Consider the following 23617-nt stretch of genomic DNA (forward strand, 5'->3'; position numbering starts at 1 on the left):
TTTACAGCATCCCATATCCATTTTCATTTGTTTCCAGATATTTTTTAAATTTTCTTTTGATTTCTTCTTTGCCCCGTTGGTTGTTCAGGGATGTGATGTTCGGTTTACACATCTGTAGATTTTCCAGCTTTACTCTTCTTGTTGATTTCCAGCCTCATACCATTTCAGTGAAAAAAGATACTTGGTATGATTTCAGTCTTCTTAAATTTGCTAAGACTTGTTTTGTGGACTGTCTTGTGATCTATCCTGGAGAATGTTCTGTGTGCATTTGAGAGAACATGCTTTCTGTTGCTGTAGATAGAATATTCTGTGAGTGTCTGTTAGGTCCTTTTGTCTAATGTATGTTTCAAGTTCAAGGTCTCCTTGTTGATTTTCTGTCTGGATGATCTATCCATTGCTGATTGTGGGTCATTAAAGTCCCCTAATAGCATTATATTGTTACTTTTCCCTTAAGGGTCTGTTAGATTTTGCTTAACATATTTAGGTGTCTCATCTTTATATGTTTATCATTGTTAATCATTATATAATGACCTCTTTTACCTCATTACTGTTTTTGGCTTAAAATCTATTTTGTCTGATGTAACTCTCCCTGCTTGCTTTCAGTTTCTATTTGCATGAAATATCTTTTTCCATCCATCCCTTCAATTTGAACATAAACTAGTACAGGGGTTGTCATTAAACCAGTACAGCAGCATCTTCAGTGAGGAGCTGGGGTTATATTACCCAATACAAATTGAGTGTACATGTGTCATTAAAGCTAAAGTAAGTCTCTTATAGGCAGCATGTAGTTGGGTTTTTTAAAAAAAATCCATTCAGCCACTGAGTTTTGGAGAATTTAGCCCATTTATATTTAATATGATTATTGATAACGAGGTGGCAATAGTAAGCCCTTACCTAATTGTTTTCTGGTTGTTTTGTATTTCCATTCTTTCACCCTCTGTTTCTGCCTGTTTTTGTAATTTGATTTTCTGTGGTGGTATGCTCTGTTTTTCCTTTGATCTTTTGTGCCTCTACTTCAGAAGTTGGCTTTGTGGTTACCATGAGGCTTACATGAGGCATCTCATAGATAAAATCCATTTTAAGCTGATAGCAACTTCACTTACAAAATTCTCACTCTTTACCCCCATTTTATATTTTTGATGTCACTATTTTTCTTTTGTGTAGTATATTCTTTAATAAATTGTAATAGCTATAATTATTTTTAATACTCTTTCACCTTGATCTTTATATTACAGCTAAGAGGTTAATACACCATTGTAACCTGACTCCTATGTTCTCGTGTCATGATCAGCATCCTTTCACTTCAGCTGTAAGAACTCTTTTCAGAATTTCTTGTAGGGAGGGTCTAGTGTGATAAACTCCCTCAGCTTTTGTCTGGAGAAGTCTCTATTTCTCCATTTCTGAAGGATAACTTTACCAGATAAAGTGCTCTTGGCTGGCAGTTTTTTTCTTACAACACTTTGAACATGTCATCCCACTCTCCCCTGGCCTGTAGGGTTTCTGCTGAGAAATCCACTGATCACCCAGTGAAGGTTCCTTTGGAGGTTAAAATCTTTTCTTCTCTGGGTACTTTTAGGATTCTCTATGAGTTTTGACAGTTTTGTTATAATTAATGTGTTTTTGGGAAAGCCTTTTGGCATTGAGATAATAGGGTGGTCTATCCACTTCCCGAACTTGGGTGTCCAAGTGTTTCCCCAGGTTTGGGAAGTTTCAGCCATTATTTCTTGGGTAAACTCCCTGCTCCTTCTCTTCTCTTTCTGGAACTGCAAATTTTCTGATATTTTTACTTTTGATGGAGTCCCTAGACCGTCTAGGCTTTCGTAATGCTTTGTCGTTGTTATCCTCCGACTGGGTTATTTCAAAATTCGTATCCTGTAGCTCACTGATTCTGTCTTCCATTTTATCCACTCTGCTGTGGGTGCCCTCTATTGCATTTTTCATCTCATTTGTTGAATTCTATAGGCCAATAGTTTGTTCTCTTGTGTGTGTGTGATTTCTATCTCTTTGTTAAATTTTTCATTTTGTTCATGTAGTTTTTCTGATTTTTATTTCTGGAAAAAAAACGTGTAATTTTATTTTATATATTTTATTTTATTACGTTAGTCACCATACAGTACCTCATTAGTTTTTGATGTAGTGTTCCATGACCCGTTGTCTGCAAATAACACCCAGTGCTCCATGCGATACGTTCCCTCCTTACTAACCATCACTGGGCTAACCCCTCCCCGCTAAAACCCTCAGTTTCTCAGAGTCCATCATCTCTCACGGTCATCTCCCCCACCCCAATTCCCCCCTTCGTTTTTCCCTTCCTTCTCCTAATGTCCTCCCTGCTATTCCTGATGTTCCACAAATAAGTGAAACCATATGATAATTGACTTTCTCTGCTTGACTTATTTCACTGAGCATCATCTCCTCCAGTCCCATCCATGTTGAGGTACAAGTTGGGTATTCATCCTTTCTGACGGCTGAGTCGTATTCCATTGTATATATGGACCACATCTTTATCCATTTGTCTGTTGAAAGGCATCTCAGCTCTTTCCACAGTTTGGCTATTGTGGACATGGCTGCTATGAACATTGGGGTGCATAGGGCCCTTCTTTTCACTACATCTGTGTCTTTGGAGTAAATAACCAGTAGTGCAATTGCTGGATCATAGGGTAGCTCTATTTTTAACTTTTTGAGGAACCACCACACTGTTTTCCAAAGTGGCTGTACCAACTTGCATTCCCACCAACAGTGTAAGTGGGTTACCCTCTTTCCACAACCTCTCCAACATTTGTTTCTTGCCTTGTCTATTTTTTGCCATTCTAACTGGTGTAAGGTGGTATCGCAATGAGGTTTTGATTTGAATTTCCCTAATGGTTAATGATGATGAACATTTTTTCATGTGTCTGTTAGCCATTTGTATGTCTTTTGAGAAGTGTCATGTCTTCTGCCCATTTTTTGACTTGTTTTTTTGGGTGTTGAGTTTGAGAAGTTCTTTATAGATGTTGGATATCAGCCCTTTGTCTGTAGTGTCATTTGCAAATATCTTCTCCCATTCTGTGGGTTGCCTCTTTGTTTTGTTGCCAGTTTCCTTTGCTGTGCAGAAGCTTTTTATCTTGAGGAAGTCCCAAAAGTTCATTTCCCTTTTGTTTCACTTGCCTTTGGAGATGTATTGTGAAAGAAGTTGCTGTGGCTGATGTCGAAGTGGTTACTGCCTGTGTTCTCTAGGATTTTGATGGATTCCTGTTTCACAGTGAGGTCTTTCATCCATTTTGAGTTTATCTTTGTGTATGGTGTTAGAGAATGGTCGAGTTTCATTCTTCGGTATATAGCTGCCCAATTTTCCCAGCACCATTTATTGAAGAGACTTTTTTCCATTGCATATTTTTTCCTCCTTTGTCGAAGGTCCATATCTGGGCTCTCTATTCTGTTCCATGGTTCTATATGTCTGTTTTTGTGCCACTGCCAGCAGCTAGATCACAAACTTCATTCAGCCTTTATGTTTGGTTATTGGAGGATTATTGTTACCTTTTGGTGGTGACATATTCCTTGATTCTTCACATTCCTTGTAGTTTTGTGTTCCTGCTCTGGGATGTGGAGTGGTGGACGCCACCTCAGTCTTTGCAAGTTGCCTTCAGGTGGGAGGTGCTGTTAGTTGGTACTGTTAGATCTGGACTTTCTCTGTCTCTGTGTGGATGCACCTGCTCCATGCTTCTGCCCCCTCTTGAGGGATAATTCTTGAGCTTGAATGTCTTCTCTGGTCTGTAGAACTTACCTGTCTCATTTCCCAGAAGGGGGCACTACAGATACCTGGATGGTGTCTCCTCTGTGCCCAGGGAGCCAGCCACAGCACTGGGGAGGTGTGGGTTCAGTACTGTGGGTGCTGGGGATCCTCAGGTGAGGTTCTTTCAGAAGCTCATGGGTGAACTTCTAGTTGACATCCTGTCGTCAGGATGGTGTCCCTCCAGTGCTCTCTGATCTTCTCTTCCCTAGAGTCATGGACATCCTGCCTCAGTACTCTGGGTGCTGCCAGAGAGAAATGGGTTTCTCCTGCAGTATCCCACATAGCTGGGGAAGCCATGTACTCCAGGTTCTCCCTCCCACCATGGGAGAGGTTGCTGCCTGTTTGTTGAGCCCCCTGTAAGTGTCACCTTTGTGGAGGGGTGGTACTGGCAAAGTTCTTCTTACCATTTCCAGTACATCCAGACTCCAAGGACATGCTGAAACCTCCCCTTGGGGCAGGCTGGACTCCCACAAGGCCTCCCTTGCCTGTGGGTGTCTGTCCAAGTTAGCACTCTCAAGGTTTCCTTGACGGCAGTGAGAGGGCTTGGGCAGGCTCCCTGGCTCCAGCCGGGTTTGCAGTCCCTATGGAGATCTGTGTGCTTACTACTGGATGCACAGTTGGGTGACACTCTTCCCAGATCCTTTGGCATATGGAGCTGTATCCCAGAGGCACTTTTGCTCATGGATGGATACCTGATGAGTTGTTCAAAAAGGGAGACAAAAAAAACAGGGATGTCTTACACTGCCACGATATTCTGAATGCTTCTCTAATACTCTAGCTACGTCTATACGGGCCTGGGATGGTCCCCTAGTTTCCCCTGGTGTCTGCCCAGGTATTATACTGACATGTTTATCTCCCTGTTGATATCTAGCTCCGTGTGTGTCTAACCAGACTTGGATGTTTCTTTAGTTTGCCACGTAGGTCTATGCTGATCTGGGATGTCCCTCTCAAACCCCAGTGTGTCTACACTGACCTGGCATAGCTTTGTCTTTCATCAGTAATGTCCACCCTGATGTCTCCCTTGTCACTCTGGATTGTCTAACAGGACTAAGATGTCTAATCCCATGCAGAGTCTAATGTGACCTGGAACGACACTCTGACTTGGGATGTCCCCGTCTGTTGTGCATTTGGGTGTCTCCCTGATGCTGCAGGTGTGTCTTCTCTAACATGTAATGCTCTGTTTCCCCAGGGGAAGCTACCATGATCTAGGATGTCACCTTGATTCCTCAAGTATTTCTATATGGACCCAGGAAATCTCCCTGTCGACCCTGATCAGGGATGCCTCCCTACTTACCCAGGTGTGTGCCTACCTGCGTGGAATGTCTTATTACCCTGGAGTGTCTATCCTAACCCGAATTGTCATTCCAATTAAGGTGTACGCTTAATGGGGATGTCTCCATATTTCCTGAGGTGACTACTGTATAACCCAGGATGATGTCTGCCCTCACCCAGAATTCCCTCTAAACTCCAGTGTTACTCCTCTTACCGGGGAGGTGAACCTTGCTCCCCTGGTGTGTCTACCTTTGCAAGTTAGATAAGCTGGGGAATTTGAGATCTAACTGAAACTCCTTAGAAGTGACCTCCTTTATTATAGAATGTCTACAATTATAAGTATTTGTGCACTATTTAGCCAGAGTTATGTCAGGCGATTGCCTCGCAATCGCGTTCTTATTCAGAGAATAAATAGTCTAATACATGTTTTGCTTACATTATAAATAACAAAAAATTGAAACCCAATTACACATTATGAAAAATGCAGATTAGCTTGTAAAAGTAAAAACCAAATTGATTTAACCAGCTAAAAAGATCAAATGGGTATCTTCGCTTTGGGGTATTTTCCAAACACTTGGTATTATTCTCCTAATCATATTAATGATATCCCTGTGGGTTGTATTTTTTTTAAGAGTCTTCAGTGCTTTTCAGCAGCTACTGACTAAACCACCTCTATTCCATATGAACTGAACAACAAAATTACATGAGCAAAATTATCAGATTCACATTCATGACTTTCAGATGTCCACAGAAGGATCATGTGACAACTAAGCAATGCTCAATAGTCGGCCACTCTCAGCTCAACTGAGACTATGATCAAAAGGTGAGGGAGGGGGGTTAAAAATGAAATGGAGACCACAATTTGGATATGTGGTGACTCCTACTTACCCAACCAGATCCTAAAACCGTCCTGATTCCAAAAATGTGAACTCCAAGTTGAAACAAAACTAGCTTGGATTCTGTAAAATCATGCTTACATGAGGAAAGCTGATGTAATGAAAAGAATGTGAGCTGCTAATTACCAATCCCAATGGAAAACGATGTACTTACCATATTTATGCTTTATAAACTGAGCTGTAATAGCCGAGAGCAGAGTTTCTTAGCCACTTTCAGTTTGAATGTTTCTCGGTTCCCAAAATGTTTATTTCCCTGCTCAATATTCACCTCAATAAAACTCATTGCATTTTCTTTTGATAGACACACGTACAGAATTAGACACTGCAAACCTGTGGAATTAGGGAGACAACTCAGGTCAGAGTAGATACATGTGCGGATTAGGGAGACATTGCACATCAGTGTAGAAATGCCCTGGGATCTAGAGAGAGATACCAGTCCAGTGTAGACAAACCCAAGGAATGAAGGGGATATCCTGAGTCAGTGTAGACCCACCTAGGGAATAGGGAGACATCTCTGGTCAGTGTAGACACACCTGGGGACTTAGACCTATGAGGTCAGAATAGAAACATGGGAAAATGAGACATGCCAGGAAAGGGTAGACATAGTTTGTGCATTAAGGAGACCATCTCAAGGGTGACATCCCTCATCATAGAAGACATACTTGGGGAATTAGAATTCAAAGATCATGATAGAAACAATAGGGCTTAGGGAGACAGTCCGGATCAAGTGAGACATTCCTAGACAGAGGAGAATAACCCGGGGAAGTACAGTTCCTAGATCAGAATAGACACAATCTGGAAATTAGGGAGACCTATAAGGTCCAAGATGATGCACCTGGAGAGTAGTGAGACTTCTGAGCCAGTGGAGACACACCTGGGGAATTAGGTACACATCCAAGTTTGGATCAACATACCTGTGGAACTGGGGAGCCATCCTAGGTCAGTTAGGACACACTTGGAGAGTCAGGGAGATATTCCAAGTCAGGGTAGAGACACCTTGGGGGAATCAGAGAGACATCCAAGTTCAGAATAGATGCACCTGGGATGTTATGGAAACATTCATGCTTGTCTGATCGCACAGCTGGGGATCTAGGGTGACTTACCTGGTCAGAATAGTTACCACTGGGTGACTAGAGAGACATCACAGGTCAGGACAAATATGTATAAGTAGTGACACATTGCAGGTGGGAGTACACATCTGCCTGGAATTAGACATTCCAGATTAGTGAAGGAAACCACAAAGACCTAGGATATCCAACAACGTGGATAAAGTAGACATACTTGGACACTTGCAGAGACACCCCACACTGATGGGGACACACCCTGAAGAAAGGAGATAACACAGGCCACATAACACACCAGAGGAATCAGGGAGACATTCCAAATCAGGCTACACACAACTGTGTTGTGGGGTTGGTCAGACAACCCAGGCCAGCAGAGACAAACCTGGGTTATTAGGAAGTTATGTCAGGTCAGATCTGACACACTAAGGAAATCGATGAGATCTCTCAGGTCATTGTAGACCCAGCTACAGGATTAAAGATACCTCCCAGGTCATAGTAGATACAACTGGGGATTAGTGAACTATTCCATGACAGTGTAGATACACAAGGGTAATTAGGGAGATTACAAAGGGTCACTATAACCCCAAATGAGAACTAGGGACAAATAATGGCTGAGAATTAGGGAGACAGTCAAGTTTACTGACACACAGGTGAGAAATAGTCCATGTCTGTGTGGATGTACCTTGGAAATTAGGAAGACTTCCCAGGTCAGTGTAGACACTCTAAGCAATTATGGGGAGAACCTAGGTCACAGAAGTCATACCTGAGGACATACCAGATTGGTATAGGCACATGTGTAGACATCTGGGGGAATTAGAGGGAATTCCCATGTCAGAGAAGTCACACCTGGGTACTGGAGTGACATGCCAGGTCAATATGGACACATGTATAGATGCAGGGAATCACCCCCAGTCAACCCAGTAGACACTCCTGGGTAATTAGGGAAACATCAGAGTATGCACCAGGTAATTAGGGAGATACTAGCATGGACATAACTGGAAATTATGGAGACATGAGTAGTGAATGTTGAGGCACTGGGGAAGCCAGCAGGACATCCCAGTTCAGAGTAGACACCGCTGGGAATTAGACTATTATCCCAATCAGTGCAAACACACTTGGGAATCAGAGATATATTCCAGAGTAAATACACCTAGGAGACATCACTGGTTAATGGGGACACACTTGGGAATGACGAACACAGCACTGGTCAAAGTAGACCCACCCATGAACTAGGGAGACATCCCAGTCAGAGTAGAAACATGTGGGGAGGTAGTAGAAATCTCAGCTCAGTATAGACATACTGGGGGAAATAGACATCGTTGGTCAGTGTAGAAACAACTGGGCATACAGAGGATCTCTCATTTCAGAGAAGACACACCTAGAAATTAGGGTGAAATCCCAGGTCAATGTATACAACCTGGAGATCTAGGGCAACATTGAAATTCAGAGGAGTTTGCACTCCCAGCAAACTAGGAAGATACCTATGTTTAGTGTATGCACACATAAGGAATTAGTAGATGTCCAAAATTAAGGTGATCAAATCTGGGGAATTAAGGAAATATTCCAGGTCCGCAGAGACACTCCTATGAAGTTAGGGAGATATCCTCAAACAAGGGAGACAAATGTGGAGAAGAAGGAAGAAAACCCAAGTCAGATTAAACATACCTGGGGAACTAGTGAGAAATCCAGGTTAATGAAGACAATTCTGAGTTACTGAGATATCCCAGGTCAGGGTAGACACAGCTGGGGAAATATGGAGACATACCAGGTCACCACAGACATACGAGGGGGATTATAAAGTTACCCAGTTTCAGAGTACACAAGCCTATGAAATTAAGGAGATATCCATAGTCAAGCCAGACACTCCTGGAAACTAGAGAGAGATGCCAATTTAGGGCAGGCACACCTGGAGACCTAGGGAGACACCCATAATTAGGTAGAAACAAGTGGGAAATTAGTGAGATGTCCTAGACATGGTAGACCCACCAGGCAAAACTGAGAATTCCCAGAGCAGGGTAGAAATACCTAGGAATTAGGGAGACACTCCAAGTCAGGACAGCACACATGGGGAAGTATAGAGATATCCCAGGTCAGGGTAGGCACATCAGGAAATAGAGAAATAATCAGATCAATGTAGACACACCTGGGGAATAAGCAATATAGCCCATGTCTGTGTAGACACAATTGGTAAATTAGAGAGAGCTCCCAGGCCAGTGTTGACACATTTGGATAATTAGGGAGATATCCCAGGTAAGAGTAGACAAACCTGTGGAATTACGAAGACAGCCCAGGTCATGGAACACACACCTGGGAAATTAGCATCACAAGGGCAGAAACACAGGGTAAATTATGAAGATATCCAATGTCAGGGTGGATACTTTAGGAATTCCAGGGACATAGCAGGTCCGAACTGGTAACAGGACTATAGGGGCACCAGCCCAGCCCAGGGCAAGCACAACTGGGGAATCGGGGACACATCCCAGCTCATGGGGACTAGGGAGAGGTCTCGCGTCAGCACAAGCACACCTAAGGTACTGGGGAAACATTCAGGTCTATATTGGGAAGGCAACCCAAGTCAGAGCACCAGAGACACGTTGCTGGTGACTGTAGACGCACCTGCTCAGCTAGGGTGGATTTTCATGTCACAATGCACCTGTTGGGAATGAGGAAGACATTCTAAGTTAATGAACACAAACATTAGGAATTAGACATCTCAGGTCAGGGTAGACACACTTGGGAATGAGTCGTCCCGGGGCAGTTTAGCCATACCTAAGTTACAAGAGCGCCGTTACAGAATGGGGTGAACAAACCTGGGAATTTAAGGACACCCCCCAAATCTGTGAAGACCTGGAAATGAGGGTGATGACCCAGGTCAGAGCATACACCTGGGGAATCAGGGAGCTATCCCTGGTCATAGGAGACACACTTGAAATATCAGGGAAGTAGACACAGCTGCGGAATAGAAGGAATGTCCAGGGTCAGGGTAGAAATACCTGCTTAGGATGGTGTCCTCCCAGTTCAGACCGTACCCATGAGACAGCAGGTGCACGTCTCTGTGCTGAGCAGACACAGCAGTTAGAGAAAACCTCCGTCAAGGTAGACACATAGCAAATAGTTGGACACAGCAAATGAACTGGAAGTAAATATTTGGAGAAAATGCAGCAAGTTCATATGCTTAGTATATTAACAGTGCATTCAAATCAGTGGCAAGTTCCTCTGTAAACAGGGCACACACAAGGTTATAAAAGACACACAGAAATAGCTGGAAAAGAACCAAACATCGGTGGGTCTCAGATACGCAAATGAGAAGACAATACACCTTTGTCAGCTGGTTAAGAGTAAAACTGTAATAACTGAGTTGACAGGGTCCAGGGAATGGGTCTCGTCGGGGACTCTCAGGGCTGGGGAGGTGTCGGCTGCACACTCTGGGCTGGCTTGGTGACATGTGTCAAAGCCTTCGACCCCTAACAGGCTCCTGCAAGGACAGGCTCCCAGGACGGGCGTGCAGGGGTCGGCGGCGACAGCACTCGCGGGCAAGCACGCCCACGACACAGCGAGGCTCCAATAAGACAACAGTGACTTTACTCCTGGCCGCGTCCGCACAGTGCGAACTGTAATAAAACATCGTGCGGACCCACAGTCGCTGGGACAATGCGGAATTAAAAGGAGAACTTTGTGTGTATCGTGGCCCAATTTTGTTTCAAAGCCTACGCGGGGCCCCGACCTGCGGAAAACCGCACGGCCGAGAAAGAACCGCAGCGGCCACGGGTGGGGTCCGGAGGCCCGGGCGTCCTGCGCACGCGGGCTTCCTGCTTCCTTCGATGCTCCCTCACCGGTCCGCTTCCTCTCACGAGGGGAGTCTGTCCCTCGGACCCGCCGCAAAGCCGCGTGTGGGGTCCAGGTCGGGGAGGGAGAGCTCCCCCCGCCTCGGACCGCAGGCCTGACCCCTGGCCGGGCGTGAGGGTCCGGAGCCGCCCGGGACGAGAAGCCGCCCGGGAGGGGCCCGCAGCCTGCCGTGCACCTGCCAGGGGCTCCCGGGGCCCCGGCCGCTGGGGCCACGTCCCGCACTCGGCGGCCACTGCCCAAGGCCAGGTTCGCATGCCAGCTGGAAGCTGTGCGTCCGCGGAACGGGCGGCCGAGCGCGAGCCCCTTCTGTCCTCCGCAGCAGCCTCCTTTCTCGGGGACCAGCTGGTGGCCTGGGCTCCTCGTGCACCGTCCCCAGGACTCCCCTCTCCCAGGCATTCCTGGGCCAGACGCCCCCCACCACCCATCTGCACCCTGCCTGCCTCAGTGGACCGCGGCCTGCCTGCAGGAAAGGCCGGGCACAAGGGCCACACCGTGGCCACGATGGCGTGAGAGGGGGGCGCCGTTTGACCTTGTGCTCTGGTCCGGACGCTAGGTCAGGGGCAAAGTCAGACGCGGAAGCACACATGGTTCCTTTAATCAAGGCGGAGGTGGATCCTTTGTCAGACGAGGGAGGGCTTGGGACGCTTTCCTTTTCTTTGTTTAATCCAGGGCTCTGTCATCCCGGTCCTGCAGGAGACACACCCAGAGGTTCAAAGGAGACGCCCTGTGAAAGAAAGGGCTCCTTAGGGTGGGTCCACACAGGAGGCAGGAGACCCAGAGAGGAGCCCCGGGGGAGCTGTTTCCACCCCTGGCCTGCGGGGCAGGGAGGGGACAGTGCTGCTGGGTCCTGGGGGGGGGGGGGACAGGAGGAGGCTCCCAGGCACTGTGGCCTCACGCTGGCGATCACAGCCCCTACCCCGGGCGCAGCCCCCAGCAGGGAGGACCCCAGCCTCTCTCCCCCGCCCCCCTCTCCTGGGAGCTCCCCCTGGTGCAGCCTGAACACAAGGCCGGAGGCCAGGAGCCCAGATGACAGGGCCCCCAGGTCATGGCACGGGGATGGAATAGGGTGAGCGCGGTGCAGCGTGGATCTGGAGGGCGGCGGAGGGCGTCCTGTAGACGGCCCGAGCTCTCACCCGAGAATGCGGATACCTGGATGCTCCTCACAGTCGGGGTCTGGGCGATGCTGGACCCCGTCCACCTGGCGATGATCAGCGACCCCTCCAAAGGGGCGCACGCGCTCGGGTCCCCACAGCGCCACCTGAACGCCTCCTCCGTGTCTCCTAACGGCCCTCTGCCATCTGACTCTGGTCCGGGCCCCGTGTGGTGGTAGCACGTGGAAGAACCACATGGCACGGACAATCAGACTCTCTCTCCTCACACTGCCCTGGTTCCACTGAGACCAGCAATAAAGAGGGAAAGCAAAAATAAATCTGCCCACGGAAAACTAATAAGAAAAGGGGTTTAGTGCCTTTGGCAAAAGGAGCCCAGAAATGCAATAATTTTTTCCCCTTAACATCACATCCACAGGCTTTTGTGAAGGAAGTATTCGTTCAGATCCCAAAATGAGCAATTATGAGAGACTGCTGTTAGAGTGAAAAGCCTCTGGTCTGCAGAGGAATTTAATTTTGGAAAGCCCAGATCTGCAGACCCGGGCCGTGGCTGCTTTCCGGGGGCGGGAGGCTGGCCCCCAGGCAGAGCTGGAGTCAGGGGAGGGACCCCGCTGCATGGCTGACCCTGCCAGCAGGCTCACCCCCCACCGTGGCGTCCCCCGCGGGCGGCCAATGCTGGGGAGGCCCCACGGGGTCCCTTCCACCTCGCAGCTGCCCTGCACACAGAGTACAAGCCCCTCGTGAACCCCCTGCTCACGGGGCCTTCGGGCAAACCCCCGGAACGGGCCCGCCGGGTCACACGTATTTCCCAGTTTGTCTTCCCGCGACTTCCCTGCTGTTCCCGTGGTGGACGCGCCATCTCACACGCCCACCGGCAATGCGCCCACGGCTTCCAGCTCCCTCGGCCTCGCCATGCGGCCCCTGGGTCCTGACCCCAGCACTGCTCACGGCTGTGGAGCCTGATGATCGTCCCGTGCGTTCCCCTGGGCAGGAGGGACGTCGAATAGCTTGTCGTGTGCTCACTGGCCACTTGTGGGTCTTCTCTGAAGACATGGCTCTTCCGGTTCTTTGCCCATTTTTTTTTTTTTAAAGGTTTTATTTATTTGACACAGAGAGACAGCGAGAGAGGGAACACAAGCAGGGGGAGTGGGAGAGGGAGAAGGAGGCCTCCCGCCGAGCAGGGAGCCCGATGCGGGGCTCGATCCCAGGACCCTGGGACCATGACCTGAGCCGAAGGCAGACGCTCAACGACTGAGCCACCCAGGCGCCCCTAATGTTCATTTCTTCACTGGATCGTTCTGTTGCTGCGCTGTGCGAGTTTGTATATGTTCTGGGCATTAATCCCTTCTCGGGTACATGAAGATCTTTCCTCCCAGTGTGTGGGCTGTCTTTTAAGTCCCTTGATGGAGTCCTTTGATGCCCCCAAAGTTTTCATTTTCTGGAAGTCCAAATTATCTGTGTTTCTAGTTGCCTGTGTTTTGGGTGTTAAATCCAGTAAATCACTGACAAATGCAGCGTCACGCATCTTTGCTCCTGTGTGTCCTAAGAGTTTCACAGTCTTAGCTCTTACGTTTGGGTATTTGACCCAGTTGCTGTTGATTTGGGTATGCAGCGCCACGTAAGGGCCCGACTCCTTTCTTTTGTGGATATACCCACTTTTCCCAACACCGTTCGTTAAAAGAAAAACCTGCCTTTTCCCCACTGAAGGGTCTTAGCACCCTTGTTGGAAATCATGTGGCCAAGTCTATCAGGGCTTATTTCTGGGTTTTTTCTTCCCTTCCATTGGTCTATACTTCTGTTTTACGCCAGAACAACATTTTTTCTGTTGCTGTGTTTTTGCAGTAAATTTTGAAACCAAAAGTCGAGTCCTCCAACTTCATTTTTGTCAAAATTATTTTGACTATTCTGGGTCCCTTGAAATTCCATTTGGAATTTAGAATGTATTTGTCTATCTCTACAATAAAGGTTTTTAGGACTTGGGTAGTGATGGCATCGAACGTGAGACCTCTTTGGGGAGTGGTGCCGTCTGGCAAGGTCAAGTCACCCAGCCCGTGAGCACGGGACGTCTGTCCACATATTGAAGCCTCTTCATTGTCTTTCTGCAACACCGTGTAGTTACCATGCACACGTCTTCTGCCTCTTTGGTCAAATGTATTTATTTCTAAAGATCTTGTTCTTTTAGATGCCATTTGACAAGGAAGTGTTTTCTTCATTTCCTTTTGGAATGCTTGTCGTCAGGGTGTTGAAACGCGGGTGACTTTGGCATGTCGATGTGTGTCCTGCCGCCTTCCTGAATCAGCGCTGACGGTCGTTTCCTTTGTTGGCGCCTTGAGGGTTTCCTACACACAAGGCTGTGTTGTTGTGAACACAGGGGACCTTGGTTCTTCCTGCCCAGGTTCTCTATTATTTCTTCTTCTTGTCTAATTGCTCTGGCCAGCAGTCGCAATGTGACGTGCAAGAGAAGTCGCTGCAGCAGGTGCTGTGCTCCTGGTCCCGGAGGACAGCTCTCTCCCTCCCCTGCCTGAGAGGGCGGCAGCTCTGGGTTCACTCATGGCCTTCACTACATTGAGGAGGTCTCCTTGCATTCCAAGGTCAAGTGTTTCCTACCCCCGCTGAGATGACCGTGGGGTGTGGGACCGTGACGTCTGTACGCGGAGCCATTCTGGCGAGTCCCTCTCCCGTCAGGGACCCTCCCCCAGTGGCCTCTGATGAAGGTGAGAGGCTCACCCGTGCCTCCCAGTTCAGCCCCTTGGATATGCCGTCGGCTCGCTCGGGATGGCGTGACGGGTCCTGGTGAGCATCCTGTCACACGGCCCCCTGAGGGTAAAGTGCAGGCAGCATGTTCAAGTTTTATCGTTTCCAAAGAAACGACAGTCATTTTGAATGCAGTGGGGCTGAGACTGGAACCCACCTCCACCTAACTCCGAGTCTGCCATCTCTGTCCCTTTCCAGGGGCTGTCACACCTGTGTGGCTATTTCTCTGGGTCTCCATAGCTCCTGAATTACAGCATGAGGACGGGGCATCTCTCGGTGCAGCCAGCAAGGGCGGTTTTTCCTGCAGCCCTGGCCCAGGTCCCTGTTCCTCCAGCTGAGCATCAGATGAGGGGGGCGGCTTGCATACAAGGGCCCCATTGCAGCAAAGACACGGATCTCTCTGCGCTACAGACGGGCTCAGCACAGCACCCGCCCCGGGGGACGTGCAGAGCCTGAGACGGACCAGCGATGAGCAGGTTCCTTTCTGCATCTCCCACGTTGCCACCGAGTCGCCCCAGCTTCCCTCTGATGGACCCGACTCTGTCGCGATCACAGGTACCTGCAGAGCCACCTCCTTCCCCCTGGGGTGACCTCTGCCACCCACAGGAGCTGGGGAAGGCCAGGCCGCCCCCTGCAGCCCCACAGTGGGCCCCCCAGCCTCCTATAGTCACTGCAAACTGCCCCATCCCTGAACCCCATTTCTGCTTTGTGATGCTACAGAGCGCAAATGACGCTCAGAGGTGTTAATTAGGCTCACTCGGCTCAACAGCCTATGGTTGGGAGTTTTCTTTCCGGTCTCTGATCACACCCTGTGAGCGCACCACCGTCTGCTGGAATTCGGGGCTTTTCTCAACGGCTGAAAGAGACCTGGGACGACCGTGAACCCCCCGGACGCGGGCCACTGGAAGGTCTGTTCTACTCACTGCCAGGATGCCAGGGCCCGCGGCGGAAGGAGCCTTGGGACGCATCGCTCTGCTCCCCCAGAGACTGAGCGCAGAGGCCCTGGAGCAAATCTCCTGCTTCCCGGCCTGAAACGTGCCTTCAAAGGACGCCGCATCCACAGCACGACCGTCCCCAAAGGAGTGTTGGGGCGAATGTGGACGACCCCGCAGCTGGCGCAGAAGCACAGAAACCGTGGAGTGCAGGTGGCGTAAGCGCTGCGTATTCCCACAGAAACAGCCCAAAATCTACCGAGGAAAGGACGCCGAGCATCTAGTATGGGCTCAGGTTTAATGTGAGTGGACTCTCGGCCGCTTGTTCCCGGTGCTGTTTGGAAGCCCACGGGGTAACAGCGAAGGCCTTTAATCTCCTTCGGCTTCGAACCGGATTTCCTGGTGGACTGACTCGGGACCAACGGGACGGGAAGCAACGTGGCCAAAGCCAGGGTCGCCAGCGAGGGGGGCGGAGGGAAGCGGAGGGGGCTGTACTTGTCCTTGGGGCCTACCCACCGCAGGCACGGACCCGGGCCCCCCTTCTCCTCCGGGGCCGCCCCTTCCTGCAGCCCTGGCACGCTTCTGGCCCTTGGCTCGCAGCCACTGCTCCAGACACGTGAGCAGCTGTTTCTGGGGAGACTGCCGAGGAAAGCTGTGCTCAGCCGGGGGGCAGCCCGGGCCCCTGCTCTGCTCACAGCCTCCTTGCCCTCCCTGAGCGCAGGTGCCCAGGGGCTCCCTGCCAACACCTACGGGGCGGCGCCCTGTGGTCTGTCGTCAGATTCAGGACCAGGAAACCAGAGCTCTCCCGGGCACAATCAAGGACACTCGCTTAGCAGGGGGACGGGGACAGCCCCACTGTTTGCATCAGCGTCGCCCCTGGGGCAGGATTCTGGATCCCAGCCCCGCCGCCCTCAGGGAGCCCGGGACCGTGCTGTGGCCAAATTCACCAAATGTGACCGAGCGGGAGCCGGTTACCTGCGCCACGTCGACCAAAAGCTTAAGAGGCCCTCCCCCCCTCCCTTTCTCTCCCCCTCCCCTCCCTTTCTCTCCCCTCCCTCCCCCCCTTTCTCTCCCCCTCCCCCCTCCCCTCCTCTCCCCCTCCCCTCCTCTCCCCCTCCCCTCCCCTCTCCTTCTCTCCCCCTCCCCTCCTCTCCCCCTCCCCTCCCCTTCTCTCCCCTCCCCTCCCCCCCACTTCTCTCCCCCTTCCCTACCCCCCCTTTCCAGTCCTCTGGTTGGTGGCATCTCACATGGGCCACTGGAGGGCATCTCATGGTCAAGAGACAGAGGGGAAGGGCCTTCGAGTGGAGAGACAGCAGCACTGGGGTGTGTTAAAGGGGGCCTGGATTGGTAGTGGGGGGAGGGAGGAGGGCGGAAGGGGGGGGAGGGGGGAGTGAGAAGGAACACAGGGCGTAGGGAGGGGACGGGGGCGGGGGGAGGACCGGGAGCCGGAACCAGGACCGCGTGCACCTGGAGCTCCCGCCCCGAGGAAGAGCCGGGGGCGGGGTCAGGTTGGTGGGTGAGGAGCGGAGTAGGGCCGTGCTGACATGTGGCAAGCGGCTGGGCGCTGGCTTGAGCAGACCCCCGTGTCCGCACCGCCTCCCGTCAAGCAGCCCTCACACTCGCACAGCACACCTGGATGACAGCTTCGCTCTCTTTTTTCACTTTTCATTTAATGACTCACTTTGGGGAATTTAAAACACAGTACCATTTACATTACAACTCCAAAAGTGGAATATTTAGGTATAACTCTAACAATATGACAAGATCTATATGAGAAAAACTATAAAACTGATAAATGAAATGGAACAACTAGATAGATATTCCATGTCATGAACAGTGAGACTCAGCATCAAGTTGTCAGTTCTTCCCGAATTGATCTATGGATTCAATGCAATCCCAATGAAATCCTAGCAAGTTATTTTGTGAATATTAACAAACTGATCCTAAAGGTTACATAGAGAAGCAAAAAACCCAGGATAGTCAACGTGATATTAAAGGAACAGAGTAGGGTCGCCTGGGTGGCTCGGTCAGTTAAGCGTCTGCCTTTGGCTTGGGTCATGTTCTCAGGGTCGTGAGATTGAGTCCCGCATCCGGCTCCACGCTCACTGGGGAAGCTGCCTGGGATTCTCTCTCCCTCTGCCCCGCCCGCTGCTCGTTTTCTCTCTCTCAAATAAATAAAATCTTTTAAAAAAAGGGACAGAATAAAATTATAGGACTGATGGTACCTGACTTTAAGCTGTGAACACAGTGTGGCATTGGTGAGAACAGATACACAGATCGATGAACAGAGTGCAGAGCCCAGAAACAGACCCACCTAAACACAGTCAACTCCTCTCTGACAAAACCGCAAACAATGGAGCAAAGACAGTCTTTTCAACAAACGGTGCTAGAACAGCTGGACATCCTCACAGATAAACAAACCGAATCCAGACACAGAATTAACTCAAGATGGATCAATGGTCTGAAGTGCAAACTCTGAAGTTTCTAGAAGATAACTCAGGAGAAAACCCAGGTGACCTTAGGCAAGGTGACCACTTTTCAGCTCTGACACCAGAGACACGACCCATGAAGGAAATAATTCATAATCTGGGCTTGATTAAAATTAGCAACCTCTGTTCTGTGAAAGGCACTGCCAAGAGATTGAGAACACAAACCATGTCTGATACAGCACTGTCATCCAAAACAGAAAAACTTAAAACACAATAGTAAGGAAACAACCCAATTTAAAAATGGGCCAAAGATCTTAATAGACACCTCCCCACAAGAGAGAGAGGGATGGCAAATAAGCACATGAAAGATGCTCCACATCACACATCATCAGGGAGATGCAAATCCAAGTGAGATACTGCCGCACATTTATTAGACGGGCCAACATCCAGAGCAACAGGACCGATTTCTGAAACTGGACCCCTCTCATACACCGCTCACGAAAATTAACTTGAAATGGATTAAAGGCTTTAAGACCTGAAGCCATAAAACTCCTAGAACAAAACATAAGGGAAAAGCTCCTTGATGTTCATCTCAGCGATGATTTCATGGATAGGACACCAAAAGCACAACCACAAAACCAAAACTAAACCCGTAGATCTATGTCAAAAGAAACCATCAACAAAATGAAAAGGTAATTTACAGAACAGGAGAAAATATTTGCAAACCATGTACTGCATAAGGGGTTAATATCCAAAATATACAAAGAGCATACAACTCAATAACAACCACATAAACAATCTGATTTAAAAACGGGCAGAAGACATGAACAGACACTTCTCCAGAGAAGACATCCAAATGGCCAACAGACACATGAGAAGATGCTCAACATCACTCAGCATCAGGGAAATGCAAAAAAAAAAAAACCTCAATGAGATACCACCTCACCCCAGTCAGAATGGCTGAAATTAATAAGTCAGGAAACGACGGATGTTGGGGAGGGTGCGGAGAAAGGGGAGCTGTCTCATACCGTCGGCGGGAATGCAAGCTGGTGCAGCCGCTCCGGAAACACCATGGAGGTTCCAAAAATGGGAATACCCTATGATCCAGCAGCCCCATTTTGGGGCGTATTTCCAAAGGAAATGAAACAGGATATCTTAGAACTGCACCCCCATGTCCACGGCAGCATTACTCACAAGAGCCAAGATATGGAAACAGGCTGAGTGTCCATCAACAGATGAATAAAGAAAATGTGGTTTATAGACACAGTGGGGTATTATTCAGCCACAAGAAAGAAGGAAACCCTGACATTTGTAGCAACATGGATGAAAGGCATTATGCTCAGTGAAACAGCCAAACAGATAAAGAGAAATGTGTACACAGAATCTAAGAAGTCCAAACTCAGAGAAAGTGGGATGGTGGTTACCAACGCCTCAGTGGTTGGGGAATCAGGGAGACGGTGCTCAAAGGACACAAACATCCAGTTTTATGACAGATAAGTTCCGGGGATCTAGGGTACAGTGCAGTGATTATAGTTAATGATGCTTTACCATATACTCAAAAGTTGCTAAAACATGTTAGATATTCTCCCCACACAAAAGAAAATGATCATTATGTGCTACGATAGAGGTGTTCGCTTCTCCGTTCTATTAAGTGTTGCAGATTCACACGTTACACTCGCACGATGTCGATTCCAACTCGATACGGCTGGGAAAGGAAAGGAGCCGGGAGGAGCCCGGAGGGCCGGTCACTCGGTGAGAGCAGCCACCCTGGAAAGGCCACGGCTGCCTGGTTCCCACCACAGGACACTCGGAAAAGGCAGAGCCGAGAAGACAGGGGAAGGACCCGTGTTCCCGGGGGTTTCCAGGGGAGCGAGAGGCCTCCGTGTGGCCCCATCGTGATGGGGCCCTTCTGTCACACGTTTGCCTCCAGCACCAGCAGCGAACGAGCACCACAACATGGACTCTGCGGGGTGATGACCTGTCCGTGTGGGTTCACTGGTAACAAATGTCCCATCTCCTGGGGACGCTGCTAACGGGGAGGCTGTGTGGGGGGCGTCAGGAGGTCTATGGGAAATCCGTCCCTTCCTGTCCGTTTTGCTGTGAACCTAACACTACTTGAAAAAAATATATAAACCATTTTTTATGATACTTGTTCTAAGCTGCCGAGTTCAGAGGTGATTACTCTATGCACCTGTGCTTATTTGCACACGTGGCCTGCAGTTATGTGGACTGCCAGACTGGCCCCACGAGCAACATGGGGCTCAAATTCACAACCCCGAGGTAAAGAGTGGCACGTTCTGGGGGCTGAGCCAGCCTGGCACCCCAAAAATAAACTATTTTAAAATAATGACGCATTTTTGGGGGCGCCTGGTTGGCTCAGCCGTTAGGCGTCTGCCTTGGGCTCAGGTCATGGTCCCAGGGTGCTGGGATCGAGCCCCGCATCAGGCTCCCCGCTCGGCGGGAAGCCTGCTTCTCCCTCTGCCACTCCCCCTGCTTGTGTTCCCTCTCTCGCTGTGTCTCCCTCTGTCAAATAAATAAATAAAATCTTTAAAAAAAAATAATGACTCATTTTTAACTTAAATTCATGGAAATGCCCCCAAATAGCCCTCTTCCTATTTGCTAGCCCAATACAGCAGCATGCAAGGGCTCTCAGACTCAGCCTGTCTCCTGGTTTAAAATTGATTTAAATTGCAGCAGATGTAGCCACCTCCCCCCACCAGTTCCTGCTCCACCCGAGCACCTGCCCCGCCCAGACCCCAGCCCCCAGGTCCCGGTCCTGACGCGGGGTGAGGCCAAGGGGGGCGGCCCTGTGGACAGGGCTCCCTGGGCTTCCTCCCTGCCCTTCCCCCACGTGTGACAGAGGGACTGGGGGGCGGGGGTGGACCTGGGGTCCTGAATCAGAAACAAGCCTCCGTGCCTGACAATCAGTCCATCAAACACACCTGAGGCCCACGGAGGCTCCCATTTGAGTCTGACTTCAAACCACGGACCCTCTGCCAACTGCTCAGGGAGGGGTGACCCGTCAGCACGTCCTGCGTCATCACAGACGAAGACCCCTCCTGAGGGACCCCACCGCGGGCTGGGGGCCAGGCTTCTCCGAGGGCTGCCTCCTCCCAGGGGCTCCCGTGCCGGGGCGTCCCCGTCCAGGGCTCGTCTGCCCGGCTGCACGCTGCAGCCCCACGATCAGGGCTCCTGGGTCAGAGCCCAGGGGCCGGCAGAGGGAAGGGGCGCCTCCCGCCCTGTGTGTTCAGTCTGTCCACACGCGCTAAGTGAGGGTCCGCCCCGAGCTGGGCGCTGTCCCTGCCCCAGGGGTGGGGTGGAGCATCCAGGACACAGACCCCTGCCCTCCTGGAGCCCTCGCCGCACAGACTGGGGCCCGGGGCCTGGGGCTCTCAGACCCGGGAGCAGCTGCAGAGGCAGGGGGTCCTCGGGCCCCACCCCAGACCCTGAGGCCAACCCTGCAGGGAAGACCTAAAGCTTCCCAGGGGCCATTGCACTCATTCATCATCAGGGAACCCTCATGGGGACCTGGGCGAGTCCAGTCTCTCCCTGAGGACCGAGCCCCTGACGGCAGATCCATCACCCCTGTCTCCTTGAATCCTCCCAGTGACAGGGGGCTCACCACCCGGGAAGCAGCCTCACATGGGATGGTGGGAAACACCTCCCTACTGGCCCAGCTCTGCAGACACACTGCTCCAACCTGCACGCCCTCTTCCTGCTTTCCTGAGTCTGGTCTTCTCCACCTGAGCCCCCACCCCCAGCTGGCCCTGCTCCCAGAGGCCCCCACAGCCCCTCAGGCCCCAGAGCCCTCAGGTGTCCCAGGACTCCTGCTCAGTTACTGCCTCTCCCCACAGAGCCCCCTCCCTCCTGCAGCCTCAGGGGCAGAGCAAACTGCCCACCGCCCACACCGGGCACCAGGCAGGGCTCCACTGGGCAGCTCAGAGGGGAACCCTTGGGGCCCAGAGGGATCCTGCCAGACCCTGGGCTTGCTTTCTGCCGGTTCATTGCCTCTAACCTGCACCGACGTTCATAATGCAAGGGAAGGACTGAATCCTCAGCCTGGGGTCCGGTCTCCGCTGCTCCCAAACGTGCAGCCCCACGGGGTGAGGGCTAGGAAGCAGGTCAGCTTGTGGTTCCAATCTCAGGCTGGGCTCTGAGGCGGGAGGCTGGCTCTGCCTTCCAGAAGCCTCCGGGCCTCTCTCTTTACAAAGGAGCTCAATTACTCCTTGCTGACGTTCAAACCCCTCCCTCTGCTGCTCACACCTGCGGTTAAGGCCACAGAACAGAGCAAATACACCTGCCCTTCCTCCTTGGACTGAGCTGCAGGTGACACACAGCAGAGCGCTGAGCGGCCCCTGGAGGCCCCGACCTACACTTGGGGGGCATTTTTTGCAAAGCCACTCACCTGGAGACTCGGCCGGTGTGAACGATGCACAAGCCATGCTTCCTGCCCCACAGCCGGCCCTGAGTTCAGCAGGTGCACAGAGGACAGGGAGCTGTGGGGACCCAGGTGTCCTCTGTCTGTTGGTGCAGCAGCCGGTACAAGACCCCGCTCTCTGCAGACACGCGCAGACCCGTTCCCGCACGCAGAGACAGTCTGAGGGTGAGAGCAGGGGACGCAGTCAGCCTCCCTCCCAGAAGACCCCGTGGCCCAGGCCTGCTCCCCATCAAGTCCATGGGTTCAGACCCCCGAGGGCAGCTCTCTGGGTCCTCACCTGGGGGGGAGTCTCTCCTGATTGGAACCTCACTGGGGGACCTCACAGGGGTTGGGGGGTCCTTGCTTTGGGGCCTTACCTGGGGAAACCTTACCTGGGGGACCTAACCTGCAGGAAGCCTCACTTAGAGGGCCTCACCTAAGGGGGAGCCTCTCCTGGTTGGAATCTCACTGGGGGACCTCACAGGGGTTGGGGGGGTCCTTGCTTTGGGGCTTCACCTGGGGAAACCTTACCTGGGGGGACCTCCACTGGGGTACCTCACCTGGGGTCCACATCTAAGGAGGGGTCCACACTTAAGGAGCCTCACCTGGGGAGCCTTGCAGGGGTTCTCAGAGGCCTCGACTGTGGGAAGGGGCCTGAAGCCCCCTGGCTGTGGCCTGAGGTGCAGGGAGAGGCATCTGGAACTCGGGCAGGCCTCTCACTGTGACCACTGACCCCAGCTCACTTCCCTTCCATCAGGCTCGGCATGGGAGTTCAGGGGCCGTGGGCGCTGCAGCTCCCCCCGGGGCAGGAGACTCGTCCTCAGGGCCCAGGAGGAGAGCTCTTTCTCCCCCAGCAAGGCTGCCTCTGCTCAGGGGGCTCCGGCCCAGGCGGCCTTGCGCTCAGTGGACAAGCGAGCTGAGAGCGGGAGGGTCGGCACCTGACCGAGGGCTCAGGTGTGAGTCGAGGGCTTGTTCCTTGTCACGTGGGGCAGGAAAATCCTCCTCTCCCCTCTTGAGTTGCTCCCTGAGACCCATCAGGGAAGGCAGATGAAGCAGAGGGAAACAGGGAAGCTCACTAACAGGCATACCTGAAGCACAGCTGGAGACACGCAGGCACAGGCGAGCCTCT

At 51.2% G+C, this 23617-nt stretch overlaps 1 long non-coding RNA gene across 1 annotated transcript; it reads right to left on the reverse strand.

The window, feature by feature from the left end:
• Positions 1–3365: 3365 nt before the first annotated feature.
• On the reverse strand, positions 3366–10152 carry LOC113912845. Its single transcript, XR_003517011.2, has 6 exons — positions 9995–10152; positions 9618–9654; positions 7041–7139; positions 6852–6933; positions 6092–6267; positions 3366–4461 (listed from the first exon to the last, which is right to left on the reverse strand). It is a non-coding gene; the product is annotated as an uncharacterized LOC113912845 (long non-coding RNA).
• Between the last annotated feature and the right edge of the window lie 13465 nt (positions 10153–23617).

This window comes from Zalophus californianus, chromosome 14 (assembly GCF_009762305.2).
Source record: "Zalophus californianus isolate mZalCal1 chromosome 14, mZalCal1.pri.v2, whole genome shotgun sequence".
Lineage (NCBI taxonomy): Eukaryota > Metazoa > Chordata > Mammalia > Carnivora > Otariidae > Zalophus > Zalophus californianus.